At 40.8% G+C, this 19,754-nt stretch overlaps 1 protein-coding gene and 1 long non-coding RNA gene across 3 annotated transcripts in view; both read left to right on the forward strand.

Annotated features, from left to right (window-relative positions):
- Positions 1 to 7,294: 7,294 nt before the first annotated feature.
- LOC125088930 (uncharacterized) lies at positions 7,295 to 9,357 on the forward strand. 2 transcript variants are annotated; one of them, XR_007123815.1, is made up of 3 exons: positions 7,295 to 7,329; positions 7,838 to 7,923; positions 9,228 to 9,357. It is a non-coding gene; the product is annotated as an uncharacterized LOC125088930 (long non-coding RNA). The 2 variants fall into 2 exon arrangements; XR_007123814.1 differs by lacking the exon at positions 7,295 to 7,329 and adding an exon at positions 7,340 to 7,481.
- A 9,692-nt stretch (positions 9,358 to 19,049) lies between these two features.
- LOC125088574 (zinc finger protein 677-like) overlaps positions 19,050 to 19,754 on the forward strand; it is a 37,802-nt gene continuing 37,097 nt past the window's right edge. The window contains 1 exon segment of the mRNA XM_047709776.1: positions 19,050 to 19,077. The gene's annotated coding sequence lies outside the window, so the exon portion shown is untranslated.

A 19,754-nucleotide genomic window follows, 5' to 3' on the forward strand; every position in this document is an offset into this window, starting at 1 on the left:
GTAAATGTATGCATTTGCACAGCATCCCATTGTTTATTCACTCACTGAGAGTGAGCACCATCAGTGCAATTGTGAAACAGGCACATTGCAATAGAGTCTGAACAAGACAGGCTGAGCTTCCGCCCCAGTAATAATAATAATTAATAGCAGCAACTAAAAATGAAAGATTATATAATTATTATGTAAGTATGTCTGTCACTTGATAAAAAGAGGCTCTTAATTTCAATACAATAATCTAATGTGTCATTTTCCCCCTTCATAGTGAATGCTTTTTCCTGTTTAAGGCATCATTTCCTATTCTAAAATCACAGATAAATTCTTTTGTGTTTTCTTCAAAAAACTTCATTATCTGTTTTTAAAATTTGGATCTGCAAATCATTAAGAATTAATTTTTGGCGGGTGCCTGTGTGGCTCAGTCAGTTAAGCATCTTCCTTGGGCTCAGGTTATGATCCCAGAGTCCTGGGATCGAGCCCCGCATCAGGCTCCCTGCTCAGGTGGGAGTCTGCTTCTCCCACTCCCTTGGCTGTTCCTCCTGCTTGTGCTCGCTCTCTGTCAAGTGAATAAATAATATCTTTTAAGAAAAAGAATTAATTTTTTGTGTGGCATGTTTAGAGATTGACTTTTCCCAATGCAGCTAAGACATTTCATTATGAAAATGTTTTATAATACTTTGTTTTCACTTGTTCTCATCTGTCACTGGGGCATCTCATTAATATCACTCCATGGAGCTGATTTTTTCCATGAAAATCCCCATTACATTTTCCCATCCTCTCCTGTCTATCACACAACCAAAGCCCATCTTGGTGTCAAAAATCTTTGGGATGCCTGGGTGGCTCAGTTGATTGGGTGGCTGCCTTCGGCTCGGGTCATGATCCCAGAGTCCTGGGATTGAGTCCCACATCAGGCTCCTTGCTCTGCAGGGAGCCTGCTTCTCCCTCTGCCTCTGCCTGCCTGTGCTCGCTTGCTCACGCGCGCGCTCTCTCTCTCTCTGACAAATAAATAAAAATAAAATCTTAAAAAAAACTTCAGTGGCCCTTTTTCCTGAAGGGGTCCTTAACCCCACATTTAGAAAGAGAAGTGCATTCTGCTAGGACACATTTCTCTACGGTCCTCTCAGGATTTTTTTTTTTTTTTTCATGTCTTGTATCGGCTCTTTTCCAGATTCTCTTGTCAAGGATTGTTGTAAGATGGTGATAGTGTCTTTCACTGGACCAAGGGGTAGATTGATTTCTTGACCAGTATAATAAAGGTTATGCCTCCTTCTGAGGCAAGGTTGAACCATTCTGTTTGTGATAAATAAGAAAAGCACTGGGCTGAGTTTCCTCAGCTGTGACATAAATCTGTTCATGCAGCATCTGCCTGAGCCCCTTTGCCTCCCCTTGTGGGGTGTGGAGTGGGGAAGGGGCATGTGAACTGAAGTTCTTGCTTCCAGTTGTCAAATGATTAATAAAATCTTTCGTGTCCAATCCAGGAATCTCGTGCATTCTGCCAGCAGCCATGAAAGCTAATTTATTTTGGCTAATTTATTTTGGCTAACGTCCTTCCCATTTCTTGGCAGTCTTGGTGACAAGGATGGTGTAATAAGAGAAAGAAAGGGACAAAGTCCCTTTGTTGGTCTGTTTATGGAAAAGAAGGCTCTCTGGGACCAACAGCAAATTCTCTCATCCAGGTGTTAGACCGGGATGGTGGTGAGTCGGGCCTTCCGCTGTCTTACCTGTTAATGAAGGCTGCTGTGGGCGGGGGGGTTAGGATTGAAACAAGCAACCTGAATGTGCTTTGTTCTTTCGTCTTACCCTGGCAGAAAGATGAAGGGTCTAGAAGTGGTGTTTATTCTTCTCCTGATGTGGGGGAGGGAGGCACAAGGGGTCCCCAGAGCTGACAAAGAGATTTGGGTGAATTAACATTGTAAGTTAATGTGATTGAGCTGCATGTGGCCAGTAGCCTTCCAGAAACCAAAAGAAAATGTGCCTTACTAGCACCTTGCTTACAGCACACTGACACTCTCTCCCTCTGGACCTCCTGATGTCTTTGTCAGCCTAAAACCTGACTTCAACTGCTTTAGCCACAACATGTGGCTACCTGAGAAGGAGCTCAAACTTGGATATATTTGTTGGATCAGGTGCCATGCCACTGTCTTCCATGGTTGTGGGAAGGGAGGTTAAGTGACAAGGACTATAGGGTCAAATATGGCTGCAAACAGGCAGGAATAAAGAAACCTCTAAGCCAAGCCACACTTCAGTTTCTGGGAGGTGCAAAGGGGAAGCCAGCTCAGACCTTAAGGTGAAAAGCATTGGAGAATGAAAAGTGGGGGTACCTTCCCTACTGCCCTGGCCATCCCCCACCTACCATGTTAGCCTCTTCTGGCCCCTTGCATTCTCCAAGCTCCTGCTTAGGGAATAACACAATCTTACGGCAGCCTCTGAGTCATACAGATGTTAAACATTCTCATCTGTGTACACATGGGGTGGGGGAGATAGAAAAAGGGACCCAAACCAACTGATAAGGTTTGGGCAGGGTACATAGTGAGAGAATAAAGCTATAGTGATGATGCGGGTGCTAATCCCATACCCTGTTGCTCTTTCTACATCGGAATCTATAGCAGGGATTGATGTAGTATGTTCTTATACTTCCCTGACCCATAGTGTCAGAGGGGATTATTCCCATCTGCTGAGGTGCAGGTAGAGAAGTTGAAATCATGCCCCATAGGGTTAATGAGGTTGAAACTAGAAGAAAATTTAAATCTTTTCCAGGGAACTGTTTTTCCTTAATCAACCATTGCATCTTTTCAGACCCCACTAACAATCCCATAGCTGTCTCTGCAGAAGCCAGGACTTCTGTTCCAGCCCATGAGCAAGCAAGACTCTGCATTCCTTACCTTGGGTAATGAGACCATGACCCCATCCAGTTTATACCGGCTCTCAGAGCTTTTCCATAATTCCTCTTCTTGTCCTAAGATAACCTCCTGACATCAGGGGCTGAATTTTGCCTCCTTCTAATGTTAAGTCTCCACCTCAAAGTGAACATGGGATGTGTGTCACATATATATTTGTTCAACATTCATGCTCCATCTTTCCTCATGAACAGTTTTATGTTTCCCTGCCCTTTTCATTAATACGTATATAATCTTAACCCCTATGATTATTAAAAACAAAACAAAACTGTTCTTACCCACTTTGGGGAGGTGAATTTGAGGCTTGCCCTCCTGTTTCCTTGTCTGGCTGCCTCTTTCTGTTTGTTTGTTTGTTTGTTTGTTTGTTTTTTAAAGATTTAATTATTTATTTGATACAGAGAGAGAGAGATCACAAGTAGGCAGAGAGGCAGGCAGAGAGAAAGGGGGAAGAAGGCTTCTGGCTGAGCAGAGAGCGCGATTCAGGGCTCGATCCCAGGACCCTGAGACCATGACCTGAGCCGAAGGCAGAGGCTTAACCCTCTGCCACCCAGGCGCCCCAGTTGGCTGCCTCTTGAATGAACCTTTCCTTACACCCCTGATGTCTCAGTGATAGGTTTTGCTGTGCATTGGGCAGAGGGACTTGGATTCAGTTCCAGAGTGTTCAGGAGTCACACTCTACTGCCATTTGCCACTCTGTGGGCAGGTCGGAATCTAGCATGAGTGTCTCTACCCTCTGGTATCCAAATGTTCACTCTATAGATGGTCTGTTTGTTGGCAAGTAACAAGTCTAAGTGTTAGTAGCACTGAGTTACCCGTATTATATTTCTGACACTAGGGATGGCTGATAAAACCTGAAAATAATTAGAGTCCTGTTTTCCAATTAAGGTTTGTTGGAACTATGCGAGCAGACTTACAACACTTGATTCTTCCAGTGATTAAAGAAAACTTGGTGATTTTGTCATTTGGAGCCTCTGGCAAAGGGAGAAAGCCTCAGCCTGAAGGCCCCCCTTGGGGTCTTGAACTCAAAACTCCCCTGAGAAAACTAATAGTGATGTGGATTCTAAAAGAGGCTATTCAGTTGCTACAGAGCTTTGATTAAAACTGAAACCTGACCCACAGAGAACTTGGACCTCCCCAGCCCAATATTTTCATTTTGGGGTAGGTGAACTTAGTAGGTATAGAAAACTCAAGAATTTGTCTGCCAAATGGATATGGTGTGTGTGTGTGTGTGTATGTGTGATTTTGGTATGGCTTACAACTGTAATTTACCCATAGAATGGGATACTTCTACAGTAATAAAAACAAATGAAATTCATTTGTATTCAACAACATGGGATGAATCCCATGAACCTAATGTTGAGTAAAAGAAGTCAGACACATGGAAATATATACTATTTAGGTATGGATCCTTAAAAAGGAGTCTGAGCACCAAATTTCATCATGGCGGTGGGGAGGGTCCCCCACACCAACAAGTAATTCTCTGAGACACGAGCAGTGTGTCCTACAACTCAGCAATTCTAATGCCTAGAAACAGCATCAAATTCTATAGGTTAAGGCCTCAGTCCCACAAGACTGCCCTTGTTTCTCACTTCAGATGCCAGTAGTAAGCCCACATTATCAACCTGTGCTTCTTACTGACCAGCTAAAGATTGGAGGTTCCGATGACCCTCTTGAATTCAATTAATTTGCTAGAGCAGCTCACAGAACTCAGAAAAAGTTTACTTACATTTATATGTTTATTTGGATATAGTACATTTACAAGGAAACCCGACTCTCCAAAGCAAATTCTCAGCTATACAAGAAAAGTCAGGAGCTGTGTTCGGTGGACATTTTATGTCCCCTTCCCGTGCCTGAAAGAAATCTTGCTGGCTCTAGGGTCTCTGATTCACCAAGTATCTTCTAAATGTCTGTCCTGGTTCACTGATGGGTCACAGGAGCTGACACCTAATGGTGTCCACTGGGTTCCTGTGGCTGTTTGGCTTCAGAGCCAGCCATGCAAACCTGAAAGCAGTATAATCATTCCACTCAGAGCTCAGAACTTAGAGTTTTGGGTTGTTCCCATGTCCTAGCGATTTAGTTTTCCATGTTGGGCACTACAGGCAGTTTGGTTAAGGACACCTTCTTTGTGGCTGCAAAATAGAAATAAACCTCAGCTATTGGTCTGTTGTCTGGTAAGAACATGGTAAGGACTTTTTCTCTGAGGGCACTGACCACTGTCAAGGTGCTGATCAAGTCTGGTTCTGTGTTGATCTAGAGGCTCTCACTGTATGCCAGGGTTGTGGCTGCAGGAGAAAGGTGATGGTTTGTCTCATGATTTGGGAGGCTCGTGCTCACTCCTGGCAGAATGACTCCATTGCACCTTTGACCTGCCTCTCCAGTTTATTGGTCATGCTTCACCACTGATGACACATTCATATAGGTTGACTCTGGCCACACCATTCTGGCCTTTAAAATGAATCTGCATCACCTTTTAGACTTTCCAGTCCATTTACAACTTCACCTATGTTATGCCTTTTGTCACAAAAACTACTTACTTCCTTTACTTCCTCCTGGCCCAACATGGTAAGGCAGTTTGGTGATTGGATGTGACTGTCCTTCAAAAAGGGGTTATCATTTCTCTCAGCTGCTTCCAGGAAAAGGATAAGAGGAGTAGTGGGGATTATATGGAACTATTTTCCAAATCCGAATTCCATATCGACCATTCCTTGGCAGAATGTGGCTTTCCTTCCTTAGTGGCCACCCTGGGCTATCACCTCCAAGTGATAGCCCAGCCCAAATAGGGTTATGAGACCCAAATGTAAATCTGGTTACATTTATAGAGAAGACTTTGTCTCCTTTATACCTGAATCTCTGGGATGAAATGTTTGGGTAGAAATAAGTGATGACTGGGAAAAAAGTGAAACTGTAGATCTTGTAATGGGGCACATTAATTCTTTGCAGGAAAAGGAAAAGCAAAAAACTGGTACTTTTTTTTTTAAGGACTACCTTAGCCCCAGGACGTATGAGGAGAGAGGGGTGTTAATGATATTTTGTCTTTCTGTAACTCCTCCCCTAGAGCTTCCCTCCAGAAGCAAGTAACTTCCATCCTGCTACAGCATTCCAGCTGTTGCAAGTATCTTAAATTTAACTGACTGCTAGCTCTCCCCTGACAGTTAAGCTGAGTATCTCCAGTGAGTGATCTTGGCAGAGGTGGCCATAACAGAGGGAAAAATCAGGTGAGTATTTTCTATTTCAGTTTGAGTGATGGTCTGTAAGGGAAGGGGACTTATCAAGAATCCAGGTGATTAAGTGCTCACATGTGGGAAAGGGGTTCTCCTTGGATAGAATGTATAAACCTAGAAAATTTCATGAGAACAGGAGATAAATTTATATGTGTGGGAAAAAATTCTAAGGGGAGAATATAAGATTTCAGTTGCCATGATAATAATAACCTAAACTTCCAGTCTCAAGAAAGGACTCTGAATATAAATATTATTTAGTGGGAAATGACAGAATGGCTACTAAGAATTTGGCAACAGGGGTGATCATCTCATCACAGACTGTGGTTGGATTCCTGGGGAATTTCTTAATTCTTTACCACTTTTTTATCACTACATAAACCCTTCGGTGGATGCATGTTAAGGTCTATAGATCTGATTCTCAAGCACCTGACTTAGTCAATTCCTTGTTTATTCTTTCTAAAGGAATCCCCCATACACTGGAGGTTTTGTTTTGTTTTGTTTTGAAGATTTTTTTTATTTATTTATTTGACAGACAGAGATCACAAGTAGACAGAGAGGTAGGCAGAGAGAGAGAGGGAAGCAGGCTCCCTGCCGAGCAGAGAGCCCGATGTGGAACTCGATCCCAGGACCCTGAGATCATGACCTGAGCCGAAGGCAGTGGCTTAACCCACTGAGCCACCCAGGCGTCCACACTGGAGGTTTTGGATTAAAGCACACACCCCTCCCCCCCCGGCCCGCCGTTATTTTAGAGGTAAACTTGCTCAGTGTGTTCACAGTTGCCAGCAGGGTGTCCACTGACACCACTGCCTTTTGGGTATCTTCCAGACCATCACGATCAGCCTCAGGAACTCAGAGCAGACAGAGCTTAAAACAAAAGCTTCCAAGTTCATTGGCTTTTTGGTCACCCTATGCTAGAAGTTGCAAATGCTGGTAAACATCATAATTCTTATTTATGTGTTTGGCAAAAACATGGACAAAAATAGGACAGCAAAAACATCACAAAGCAAAAGGATCGGGCATATTGTTCTGGAATAGTTGGTGACAAAACTACAGAGTTGCTGCACACAGAATTGCCATCTTCCCTGAGGCCCTGGCCCTGCCCAAGTTGAGGCCCTGGCCCTCCCCAAGTCCCGCCCCTGTAACTGCCTCTCCCGTCTGCGCATGCGTAGTAGCCTGCAGACCCGGAAGTGAATGGGCTGAGTGACAGAAACGCTCGGGTGAGTGGTTTCGGATGTTCAGTCACAAACCCGTGGTTTGCGGCCTCAAGCCTCCAGTCTTCCACACCCGGGTTCTCTGGAGGTTACAACTGCCATCCTTGCCGTTCGGGCCACGAGGAGTCCCGGCGTCGTCGTGAGAAGTTCCAGGCCTGGTAACCCCGGGGCGCGGCGTCTGTGTCCGCTTCCAGCCCCTGGATTCGTGGAGACGCGCTTCGGGAGCTCCACTGTCCTGCCCTGTCCCCGTCCCGGATACGGGAAGGCGGGGCTCTGTTCTGTGCCGCGTTTGGTCGGGGCCGCAGCCACAGAACGCGTGGGCCTCAGAGCGGGGCAGTGAGGTGGGAAGAAAAGGGGAGAAACTGCCTCACTGGCTTATCTCTGTGTTCACGAGCCCCTCTTGGGCGGCGGGCGGCCGAGGACTGTCTTCCTTGTTGAGGTCCTCCCGTGCGCGTGGTTGTCACGCGAAGGGGGCGTGTGCGTTCTAGGCATTAAGCAGCCTGTGTTCACTCAGGGTCCACTTGCCAAGACTGATCTTATCCGAGAAACAAGTCCAGAGGAAGAGAAAAGGAAGAGGAGGCAGGAATGACTCGTTCCCAGGTAAAATTCACATTCTTGGTTGTTTCTTCTGTCTGTCTTTCCTGAAATGCTGGTTTTTCTAGACTTGGTAATGTACTCTCAAGGTACCTGCCAAATGTTTGCTCGAACTCACCCCAGCCTTGCATCCGTACCTCTCATTTCCACTTACATTCCATCTCATCAAGACCCGGAGACAGGAACCTGTGAAGAGACCCTGTTGGGGGATCATCAGGGGGAGGGTTTCATACTCAGGTGTGAATCAGAAACTGGGAGTGGGGCTTTGGTGTCAGTGCGGTTGGCAAAGGGGATTGTTTTAGGAGTTGCGTATGAATGCACTGTCAGTTCCATGTAGAGTAGCAGCAAGAAGCACTGCATTAAGGGGCGCCTGGGTGGCTCAGTCGGTTAAGCCTCTGCCCAAGTCATGATCCCAAGTTCCTTGGATAGAGTCTGGAATGGGGTTCTTTACTGTGGGGATAGGGGAACTGGTTCTCCCCTTCCCTCTGCCACTCCTCCTGCTTGTGCTCTCTCGCTCTCTCTGTGTCGAATAAATAAATACAATCTTTAAAAAAAAGTCCTTCAGCAAAATAAGTCAGCAGAGAAATACAAATATATGATTTTCTGGATATTTGGAATTTAAGAAACAAAACAGATGAACATAGGGGATGGAGGAAAAAGAGGGAAGCAAACCATAAGAGACTCTTAATGGTAGAGAACAAACATAGGGGTGATGGAGAGAGGTAGGTGAGGGATGGGGAGATGGGCATTAAGGAGAGCACTTGTCCTGTTGTGCTTGGGGTGTTACATGTAAGTGATGAATCATTAAATTCTGCTCCTGAAAACAATATTACACTACACGTAAACTAACTAGAACTTAAGTACAAATTTGAAAAAGAAAAAAATGACCTACACATTTATGTGCCATATTAATATGCAGGAACAGCTGGAAAATAAGACTGAGAAGAGGAAAAACCTGTTGTCCCTGATTTTACAAAGCATTTGATGCTGAACAAGTAAATCAGCATGTTTCTAGTTCTAAAATATTAATAATTTGGGTTAGAGTTGAAAGTTCTGAAACTTATCAATGATAAAGGATGTTTTATTATATAATTTGTTTTAACAGTTAAGTTCTTTAACATCACTCACAGCATATCCATCACATGAAGACCCTTGCTAATTAAGGAACTTTTGTGTAGCCGGTGTTTTACCTAAAAATGTTTCAGCCATTACATTGGAGCAAAAACTTAGTCTTTGTTATCACCAGTTGTTACTAAAATGTTACATTTCTTTTGTTTTAAACATCACATGCCATATATCCTTGTTTTGAGGTAAAACTCCAAACAGTGTTGCAGATTTTGGACTAAGAAGTAAACATCTGCTTCCCTGTCATGCCCTCCATCATCACTCACCAACTCTGTAATCACTGTTGCCTGTTTTGTGGAAGATTAAGTGTGTGTCTTTTTTTTTTTTTTTTTAAAGATTTATTTATTTGACAGAGAGCAAGAGATCACAAGTAGGCAGAGAGGCAGGCAGAGAGAGGGGGAAGCAGGCTCACCGCTGAGCAGAGAGCCTGATGCAGGGCTCGATCCCAGGACCCTGAGATCATGACCTGAACTGAAGGCAGAGGCTTAACCCACTGAGCCACCCAGGCGCCCCAAGTGTGTGTCTTTTAAGAATGCATTTACTGGGGCGCCTGGGTGGCTCAGTGGGTTAAAAATAAGTACAGTTTCTAAATGTCCATTTTACAAAAAATACTGAAATACACATGAGTAAAAAAAAAAAGATTAAAAAATTCATTACAAAAATCTGTCTGAGAGGACTGCTTTTACTGAAATTGTGTTTATACGTGCATGGGTGTATGTGAGCGGAAACCTATGGGTGTGTATAAAAGATGCATTGTTTCATAAGTAATTTTAATACTTATTTTAACCTTTGGAAATTGTTCTTATGAATTTTTCTTGGCCTTAAATTTTTTTTCTACAAGAACTCATTAGTGAATTAATAGTGGTAACAATAGGGGCACCTGGATGGCTCAGTGGGTTAAATAAAGCCTCTGCCTTCGGCTTGGGTCATGATCCCAGGGTCCTGGGATCGAGCCCCGCATCAGGCTCTCTGCTCAGCGGGGAGCCTGCTTCTCCCTATCTCTCTGCCTGCCTCTTTGCCTACTTGTGATCTCTGTCTGTCAAATAAATAAATAAAATCTTTTAAAAAATAGTGGTAACAATAGTAACATACTATGTGTGTACATATAAAATGACATTTTCTGCAGGTCTTTGTTTTTAACTTGGAACTCATTTCTTCTTTTCTCATTTAGGAAACCCGCTATCAGTGTACTTTCAACACTATCTGTTACTTAACTGTGTGATTCTCAGGTTCAAGTCTAAATTCCGAACACCTGGCTCAGGTGCCAGCTTTGCCATTTCTTAGTTATCTGACCCAAGGCTAGTTTCTTAGAGTTTCTGTGACAGTTGCTTCCTCTATAAAGTGGACACAGATATTTCCCTAATGTTATTACACAAAATAATACCCATTTGAGTAATGTTTAGTACATCATAAATGTTTAAAAAACTTTTGTTTCTGCCATCATAATCATCATCATCACGTTCTTGCATTTTAAACTTTCTTAAAAGGCACTGTGAACTTTGTAATCTTTAAAGACACTACTCATCAGATGCAGAGGAAGGGGAACCCTCCTACACTGTTGGTGGGAATGCAAGCTGGTCCAGCCATTCTGGAAAACAGCATGGAGTTTCCTCAAAAAGTTGAAAATAGATCTACCCTATGACCCAGCAATTGCACTACTGGTTATTTACCCTAAAGATACAAATATAGTGATCCAAAGGGGCACGTGCACCCGAATGTTTATAGCAGTGATGTCCACAGTAGCCAAACTATGGAAAGAGAGTAGATGTCCATCAACAGATGAATGGATAAAGAAGATGTGGTATATATATACAACGGAATACTATGCAGCCATCAAAAGAAATGGAATCTTGCCATTTGCAACTATGTGGTTGGAACTAGAGGGTATTATGCTGAGCGAAATAAATCAATCAGAGAAAGACAATTATCATATGATCTCCCTGATATGAGGAAGTTGAGAGGCAGAGTGGGAGGTTTGGGGGGTAGGGAAGGAAAAAATGAAACAAGATGGGATCGGGAGGGAGACAAACCATAAGAGTCTCTTAATCTCACAAAACAAACTGAGGGTTGCTGGGGGTTAGGGATAGGGTGGTTGGGTGATGGACATTGGGGAGAGTATGTGCTATGGTGAGCGCTGTGAAATATATAAGCCTGATGATTCACAGACCTGTACCCCTGGGGCAAATAATGCATTATATGTTAATAAAAGTAATTAAAAAAAAGACACTACTCATAGTGTAGCTCCTCAAAGAAACAATTGGTGTGTCAAATGTGCTATCTAGCCCTTCTATGTAGTCCACCTTGTGATACATTTTTTTATTTGTATATTTTGTTGTTCACAAAATTGTGGATTGCACAGTGATTTTGTGGCTTTATGTCCTCTGGTTGAGAAGTATAATAACACAAAATTATCTTACACTGATTTGTCACTACAGCCAAATCAATCTTTACACCTCTCTCCTATGATCTGTGTGAAGATAAGAACTCTCCCCGTGGTCTCTTAGTGTAATGTGTTTTTCATTAGAGGTGCTGTTGACCTTCAGGGATGTGGTCATAGAATTCTCTCCGGAGGAGTGGGAGTGCCTGGACCCTGCTCAGAGGGCCTTGTACAAGGATGTGATGTTGGAGAACTATAGGAACCTGGGGTCCCTCAGTGAGGATAATGTCCCTCTAGATGTTGGGATCTGCCCTAGTGAGTTTCTTGGGGGGCGCCTGCCCTGCTAGACTGGGACTGATGCTATATCGACTCTGAATTGAAAGTTTTCATGAGGGGGCACCTGGACGTTCATCTCCTCCTTTCTTCAGATGATCTCCCCACTCCTCACTAGATCAGTGTTGCTTTTACCACTTGAGTAATCATAAAATCTTGTAGCAAAATTATTATTATTCATTCATTCAGGCAAATATTAGAATAGAATGAATTATTATTCAATTTAATTCTAAATTTAATAATTGACAGTTTATTAAAAATTAATAATACCTATAATGGCTGTTAAAGTTAAAAGGATGCCTGTACCTTCATTTTATTAAATAGTTTATTTCAGGTTTCTTGAAAAGGCCAAATTACTATCAGTGATTTCCATCCTGAGGTTTGAAATCTGTTGATATTATACTTTAATTATAATCCTTTCATGTCACCACAAAGATCTCTTGGAAGGGTTTAATAAGATAAAAGGGCAAACTTCATTAGGTGATGTTCATTCATGTCCAGAATTTACTGGAAGAACAAGAACACTGAAATTATAATCCAATATAATATAAATTTGAGTGACATCATGAGTGGCATTTAATAGATGTAAAACTACTATCTAAGTCATGATTAATATGTTAAGGACCCTCTTGTCCAGATTTGTTGGTATGGGGCTCTTATGGTGGAGCTGAGGAGAGGGTACTGAATGTGGCCTAAACTTTCCACCAGTGCTAAAGAAAAAGTACACAGCCTTTCTCATCAGCCTATATAGGTTTGAGGTAGAATGGGAGGAGGGATGGGAGACTTAAAAGCTGTTAATAATCAAATTTTTAAAAATTAAGTTAGATGGGGCACCTGGCTGGCTCAGTGGGTTAAAGTCTCTGCCTTCAGCTCAGGTCATGGTCCCAGGGTCCTGGGATCGAGCCCCGCATCAAGCTCTCTGCTCAGCAGGGAGCCTGCTTCTCCCTCTCCCCTCTCTCTGCCTGCCTCTCTGCCTACTTGTGATCTTTGTCTGTCAAATAAATAAATAAAACCTTTAAAAAAATGAAGTTAGAATAATTCAGCACTGAAAGTTTACTTTTGAAGTGTCTCACTCCTTGGTTGGGAAAGACCATTTTTCCTGATGCTAATACCTTTGCTGCTGCACAGGTAGGATTCTTTATACAATATGTTATTGGAAGTATGAAATACTGTTTAGATAAATTGTGATATTTTTATGGTAGTTTCATGAAAATTGATGTGTAGAAGTTTTATCAGACAAGAAATAATGACAAGGATTTTACTAGGAGCGAAATTTTTCAAAGGCTAGAAAAATCTAAATTTGAGAATACATTAACAAGCCTTATGGTTTATGGTTCTTTTTCAACTGTGTTAGAAATTCACTTTAATTTTCTTATAAAAATTTTCCTTACCACTTTTCCCTCCACACCTTTTAAACTAATTTATATATTTTATTTACATTTCATCCCTTTAGTAAAAAAAAAATTGGAGGCTGTATGACAGAAGGGTTGTTTTGAAACTTGTACAACATAAAAATGAGAGGTACAAAGTAAGTGCTTTATGAGTGTACAGAAAGAGGGTCCTTTATATCTTTAGTTCAGTAATAACTGCAGTGATGCAAGATGAACTGACAGACATCTTGAAATGTGAAGGCAGGAGACCTAAGTGCTTCCAGTTACACTGGAATTTTGGTTAAAAATGTGCTCATTTCTGGGCACCTGGGTGGCTCAGTGGGTTAAAGCCTCTGCTTTCAGCTCAGGTCATGATCCCAGGGTCCTGGGTTCGAGCCCCGCATTGGGCTAACTGCTCAGCAGGGAGCCTGCTTCCCCTCCTCTCTCTTTGCCTGTCTTTCTGCCTACTTGTGATCGCTGTCTGTCAAATAAATAAAATCTTTTAAAAAAGTGTGCTCATTTCACCTCAAAAATATGTAAAATCTCTTCTTTTCCTGCCATTATAATTGCTATCCTCATCACTTGTACTGCAGTGGAGATTGGGCCCTGTATCTCCAAGGTCTTGAGGCCAGAGACAATCTGTCAGAACGTTTTCCTGAATTCAATGTAAATATATTAGATATTTGTTCATTTTATTTATATATAATTCACATGCCATAAAGTTGATACCTTAATAGTGTACAATTAAGTGGCTTTTTGTGAATTCACAATTTTGTAAAACCTATCACTACTAACTCCAGAGCAATTTCATCACAAAACATAGGAGCATTTAAGTACATAAAACAGTTAGTTATAAAAATAAAGGAACTTTTGATAACACGATTATAGTACAGGACTTTAACACCCCATTTACATCATGGTTCTTACCTTTCCCTTATTGATGTGATGTATCACATTGATTTGCAAATATTGAACCACCCTTGCAATCCAGGAGTAAATCCTGCTTGATCATGGTGTATGATCCTTTGAATTTGGTTGAATTTGGTTTGTTAGTATTTATTTAGATTTTTTTTTTTTTTTTTGGCATCTATGTTCACCAGGGATATTGGCCTGTAGTTCTCTTTTTTTAGTGGTGTCTTTATCTGGTTTTGGTATCATGATAATATTGGCCTCATAAATTGAATTTGGAAGTTTTCCTTTTTTTTTTTTTTTTTTTTTTTTTTGGAAAAGTTTGAGAAGAGAAGGTATTAACTCTTCTTTAAATGTTTGGTAGAATTCATCTGTGAAGCCATCTGGCCTGGACTTTAATTTGTTGGGAGTTTTTTGATTACTGATTAAGTTTCTTTGCTGATTATCAGTCTGTTCACTTTTTATTTATTCCTTTCTCCAGTTGTGGAAGTTTATGTTCTAGGAATTTATCCATTTCTTCTAAGTTGTTCAATTTGTTGGCATATAGTATTTAATAACATTCACTTACAATTGTATTTCTGTGGTGTTGGTTGTTCTTTCTCCCTCTCATTTGTCATTTTATTTATTTGAGTCCTTTCCCTTCTTGGTAAGTCTGGCTAGAGGTTTATCAATTTTTTTTGAGGTTTATCAATTTTATTGATTTTTTTCAAAGAACCAGCTCCTGGTCTCATTGATCTGTTCTGTTGTCTTGTTTTGTTTTCGTTTCTATATCATTTATTTCTGTCCTAATCTTTACTATTTCCTTTCTTCTGCTGGTTTTAGGTTTTGTTTTTCTTTTTCTAGCTCCTTTAGATATAATATTAGGTTGTTTATTTCAGATTTTTCTTGCTTCTTAGGTACTCCTGTATTTCTGTATTTCTATAAACTGTATTTCTGGGGCACCTGGGTGGCTCAGTCGTTAAGCATCTGCTTCGGCTCAGGTCGTGATCCCAGGGTCCTGGGATCAAGCCCCACATCAGACTCCCTGCTCAATGGGAGGCCTGCTTCTCCCTCTCTCTGCTTGTGTTCCCTCTCCCCCTGTTCTCCTCCAGTCCCCTTGCTTGTGTTCCCTCTCCCACTGTCTCTCTCTGTCAAATAAATAAATAAAATACTTTAAACTGTATTTCTATAAACTCTCCACTTAGAACCACTTTTGCTGTATCCCATAGATTTGGGGCCATTGTGTTTTCATTTTCATTTATTTCCATATACTTTAAAATTTTTTTTCTTTTATTTCCTGGTTGATCCATTCATTGTTTAGTAACGTGTTGTTTAACGTCTGTGTATTTGTCATCTTCCCACATTTTTTCTTATGGTTGACTTTGTTTCATAGCATTGTGTTCAGAAAATACACATGGTATGAATTTGATCTTAAATTTGTTGAGGCTGTTTTATGGGCTGATATATGACCTATTCTGGAGAATGTTCTGTGTGCACTTGAAAAGAATGTGTATTTGCCATTTTAGGATGGAAAGTTCCGAATACATCTGTTAAGTCCATCTGTTCCAGTGTGTCATTCAAAGCCACTGTTTCCATGTTGGCTTTCTGTTTAGGTTATCTATCCATTGATGTAAGCAGGGTGTTAAAGTCCCATACTACAATTGTATTATCAATTAGTTCCTTTATTTTTGTAATTAACTGTCTTATGTATTTAAATGCTCCTATGGAAAAAAAAAAAAGCTCCGGTGTTGGGTGCACAAATATTTATAATTGCTTTATCTTCTTGTTGGCTTGTCCTCTTTATTATTATTATTTTTTAAGATCTTATTTATTTATTTGACAGGGAGAGCTCACAGGCAGAGAGGCAGGTGGGGGAGTGGGGAGGGGGGAGCAAAGCAGGCTCCCTGCTGAGCAGAGAGCCCAATGCCGGGGCTCAATCCCAGGACCCTGGGATCATGACCTGAGCCGAAGGCGGAGGCTTTAACCCACTGAGCCACCCAGGTGCCCCTCTCTTTATTATTAAAGACTGATTTTTTTTTAAAGATTTTATTTATTTGACAGAGATCACACGTAGGCAGAGAGGCAGGCAGAGAGAGAGGGGGAAGCAGTCTCCCTGCCGAGCAGAGAGCCCAATGCGGGGCTTGATCCCAGGACCCTGAGATCATGACCCGAGCCGAAGGCAGAGGCCTTAACCCACTGAGCCACCCAGGCACCCCAAGACTGGCTTTTTGAACAGCTAAACATAATTGACAGAACTTGAGCTTCACCGGGAAAAAAAAAGAAGACTCAATCACATGAAAGAGGAAACATTACAACAGATAACATAGAAATACAAAAGATCATAAGAAAGTATAAACAGCCCAACGCATTGGAGAACCTAAAAAATACCTAGAAATATGCGATCCACAAAGCTTAAATCACAAATAAAATCTTAACAGACTAATGACAAGTAAGGACATGGAATCAGTTATCAAAATCTCCCAACCAAAAAACAAGCCATTGGGCTGGAGGGGGCAGGGGTCAGGGTTTGGTTTTCTCACTACCCCTCTAATACTCCAGGGGTTTTTCATGTGCTTGAGCAAGGGAAACTTTTCTTACATAGTTGCACACAAAGATTTCATTTCTGTTTTTCCCTAGACTATGCTCCAATCTGCTTGTTTCAGTCCATTGCAAAAGGGGGAAACGTTTCTGATGGTTAGATCTGTCACCAAAAATTGTGATCTATTCACTATGTTGAAGACCACTTGGTTTTACCTGTAACCAATTTCTCTTTATTCCCAGATGATACTACTGATTATACTCACAAGCCTATGGGTGTTACCTGTGAAATTACATTGCTACAACTAGGTGTTCACCTATTTTGAGTCCATCTTTCCCCAGTCATAACCATGCAGGCTGAACTAAACGTCACAATTTTTGTCAGTTGTATGACCCCTGCTCCCCTATGTTCTTTTCCTTATGTAAATATGATCTGTTTCCCTGTATCCTAGGAAAATGAATATGGGGTAACTCCCTTCTCAAGGTTTTTTTTTGTTTTGTTTTTAAAGATTTTATTTATTTATTTGACAGAGAGAGAGATCACAAGTAGGCAGAGAGGCAGTCAGAGAGAGGGGAGGAAGCAGGCTCCCCGCTGAGCAGAGAGCCCGATGCGGGCCTCGATCCCAGGACCCTGGGACCATGACCTGAGATGAAGGCAGAGGCTTTAGCCCACTGAGCCACCTAGGCGCCCACCTTCTCAAGGTTTTTAGAAAAGACCCCTTTAGGATGAAATGATTTTACACAAAATGTCATACTATCATACAAAATGTGTTCATCATTCTGCAACTCATCCTATTTTGTACAATAATTTTAAAACTGTGTACTTACGTCCTGTCAAAATTTTGCAAAAATGGTATAATAAAGATGCAGGGACTTTAAATGCCATACACAGGCATATACTTTTGAGTTCCTAGGCAAGTTCACTGTCACTCTTATTAATCACATTTTTAATACTACTTTTTACAAATATAACATGTACTCATTTTTTTGAACTCTATTCATTTTAGGGTCTTCTAATAGGTAATGAGAATATTGACATTTATCTGAGTATGGAATCCTGGAAAACATATGATTCAGAAATTCCTCAATGCTTTCTCTTCCAGGAAACAGCTTACAGTAAAAAATACCCTTTCTTATATTACTTGGTAGGATTTAGAGTCTATAGTTTACTTGGAACAAAGCCAGGCACAAATCCTTGAAAGTCCCCCCCCCCCACCTTTTGTAAATAATTAGGTGAACTGATTGTCCCTACTGATCAGCCAGAATTTAATACCTGTAACATGACTTAATCAAATATTAAGTTCTCTCTTTCTCCCAAGGTTCCAGAACCTGAACACTGGCTCATCTTAAGATTGTAATTAGGAAAAACACTTCCTGCTAACAGACCCTCAAAAGAGAGGGCTGACCTCAGGGTAAAATATTTCCTGACCAGGATACCTGAGTGGCTCGGTTGAGTGTCTGACTTGTGATTGTGGTTTAGGTCATGATCTCATGGGTCCTGGGATTGAACTCCTACAGCTCTGCATCAGGCCCTGCTTCAGGCTCTGCACTCAGTAGGGAGTCTGCTTAGGATTCTCTCTCCCTCTCCCTCTGTACCTCTCCCCACTCTCTCTCTAAAATAAAAATCTTTTTAAAAAATTTCCTGATTAACTATAGGTCATGCTACCTGCTTATATACTACCACATCTCTTCTTCTTGCTAGTCTTGTTTACTCCTCTTTAGAAAACCTTTTTTTTCTGTCAGACCTTGAGATTTTTGTACATCTTGTGATCAGAGAAATTTCTCTATTGCAAGAATGTTTTGTATATGTCTCTCCTTACCTAAGTCTAGATTTTTAAATGTTGATAGTGATAAATATATGTTCCATGTGTGCTTAAAAAGTGTATACTCTGTTTTTGTGATGCAGAGTTTAATTTTTAATTCACCTAAGTTTGTGTTTTTCTAAAGTTTGAAATCTAATGATTTTGAAATCTTTAATCTTTAATAATTTGCATCCTTTTTATAATGTTATAACAGGGAGACACATATCAAAGCCTTCCTGTGATTGAGGAAATACTCTTTTTTTTTCACCTGTGAATGTGTTCATTTTGCTGACTTATAAATTTTATAAGCAACAAAATTCCCCATAAACAAAACAGGTGCATGAATTTCACCTATAATTGGCTTCTCCACAACTGTTTGATGGAAGTTCTACAACTTCCAGAGTTTGATGGAACTTTGCTTGTGAACATGGGAGTCCATGCTGAAACCAACATGTATGGTTGACAATATTATGTAGTACAGCATAATCTATATAATCTACCTTCTGCAAGATCCCCAAATGTATCCCCAAAACTATTTTTTAATGTGTAGGAAACAAATTCATGGAATGATTTGATAATATGATTGGATTATTTTTTCAGCTATATCTGGGTGACTTACATTTAAAACCAAAGATGTACATTATGAACATAATCAAGTAGAGAAATCTGTCAAAATGGATCCTTACTGTCACAACCTAAAAGAATTCTTCCTAGTGTCAAAACCAACATTTGCAAAGGTAGGAAAGTTTTGAGCCATCCTTTATTGATAACAAAATATCACAGTTATTGGGGGAAAATTGCAAAAGTAATGAACTTGCAAAGTCTTTTGGATGAATTTTCACTAGTCAGACATTCATAGTGGGGAGATCTTAAAATTATACTGAATGGGCACTATATTTAAGCAAGTGTAAAACATTACTAAACATCAGTAAATAACTACCTCAGAGAAATCTTTTTTTTTTTAAAGATTTTATTTATTTATTTATTTGAGAGAGAGAGAGAGAACATGAGAGGAGAGAGGTCAGTGGGAGAAGCAGACTCCCTGCCGAGCAGGGAGCCCGATGTGGGACTTGATCCCAGGACTTCAGGATCATGACCTGAGCCAAAGGCAGTCGCTTAACCAACTGAGCCACCCAGGAGCCCCACCTCAGAGAAATCTTAAAATGTAATATACATGGCAACATTTTTACCCAAAATTCAATCTTTGTGGGATCATCACAATGTTAATTTTGGAGTGAAAAACTTAAAGAGTTTGTGAGTAATATTATTCAAATTTTAGTAAATGCTAAGTAATTCAAATGTAATGAACATCAAGACTCTAAGCATTACTTTAAAGCTTATGAAATGCCATATAATGTATATGGTAGTGAAACCTTACAAATTTTATATATTAAAAGTCTTTTA

Source organism: Lutra lutra, chromosome 17, assembly GCF_902655055.1.
Source record: "Lutra lutra chromosome 17, mLutLut1.2, whole genome shotgun sequence".
In the NCBI taxonomy this organism is placed as follows: Eukaryota; Metazoa; Chordata; class Mammalia; order Carnivora; family Mustelidae; genus Lutra; species Lutra lutra.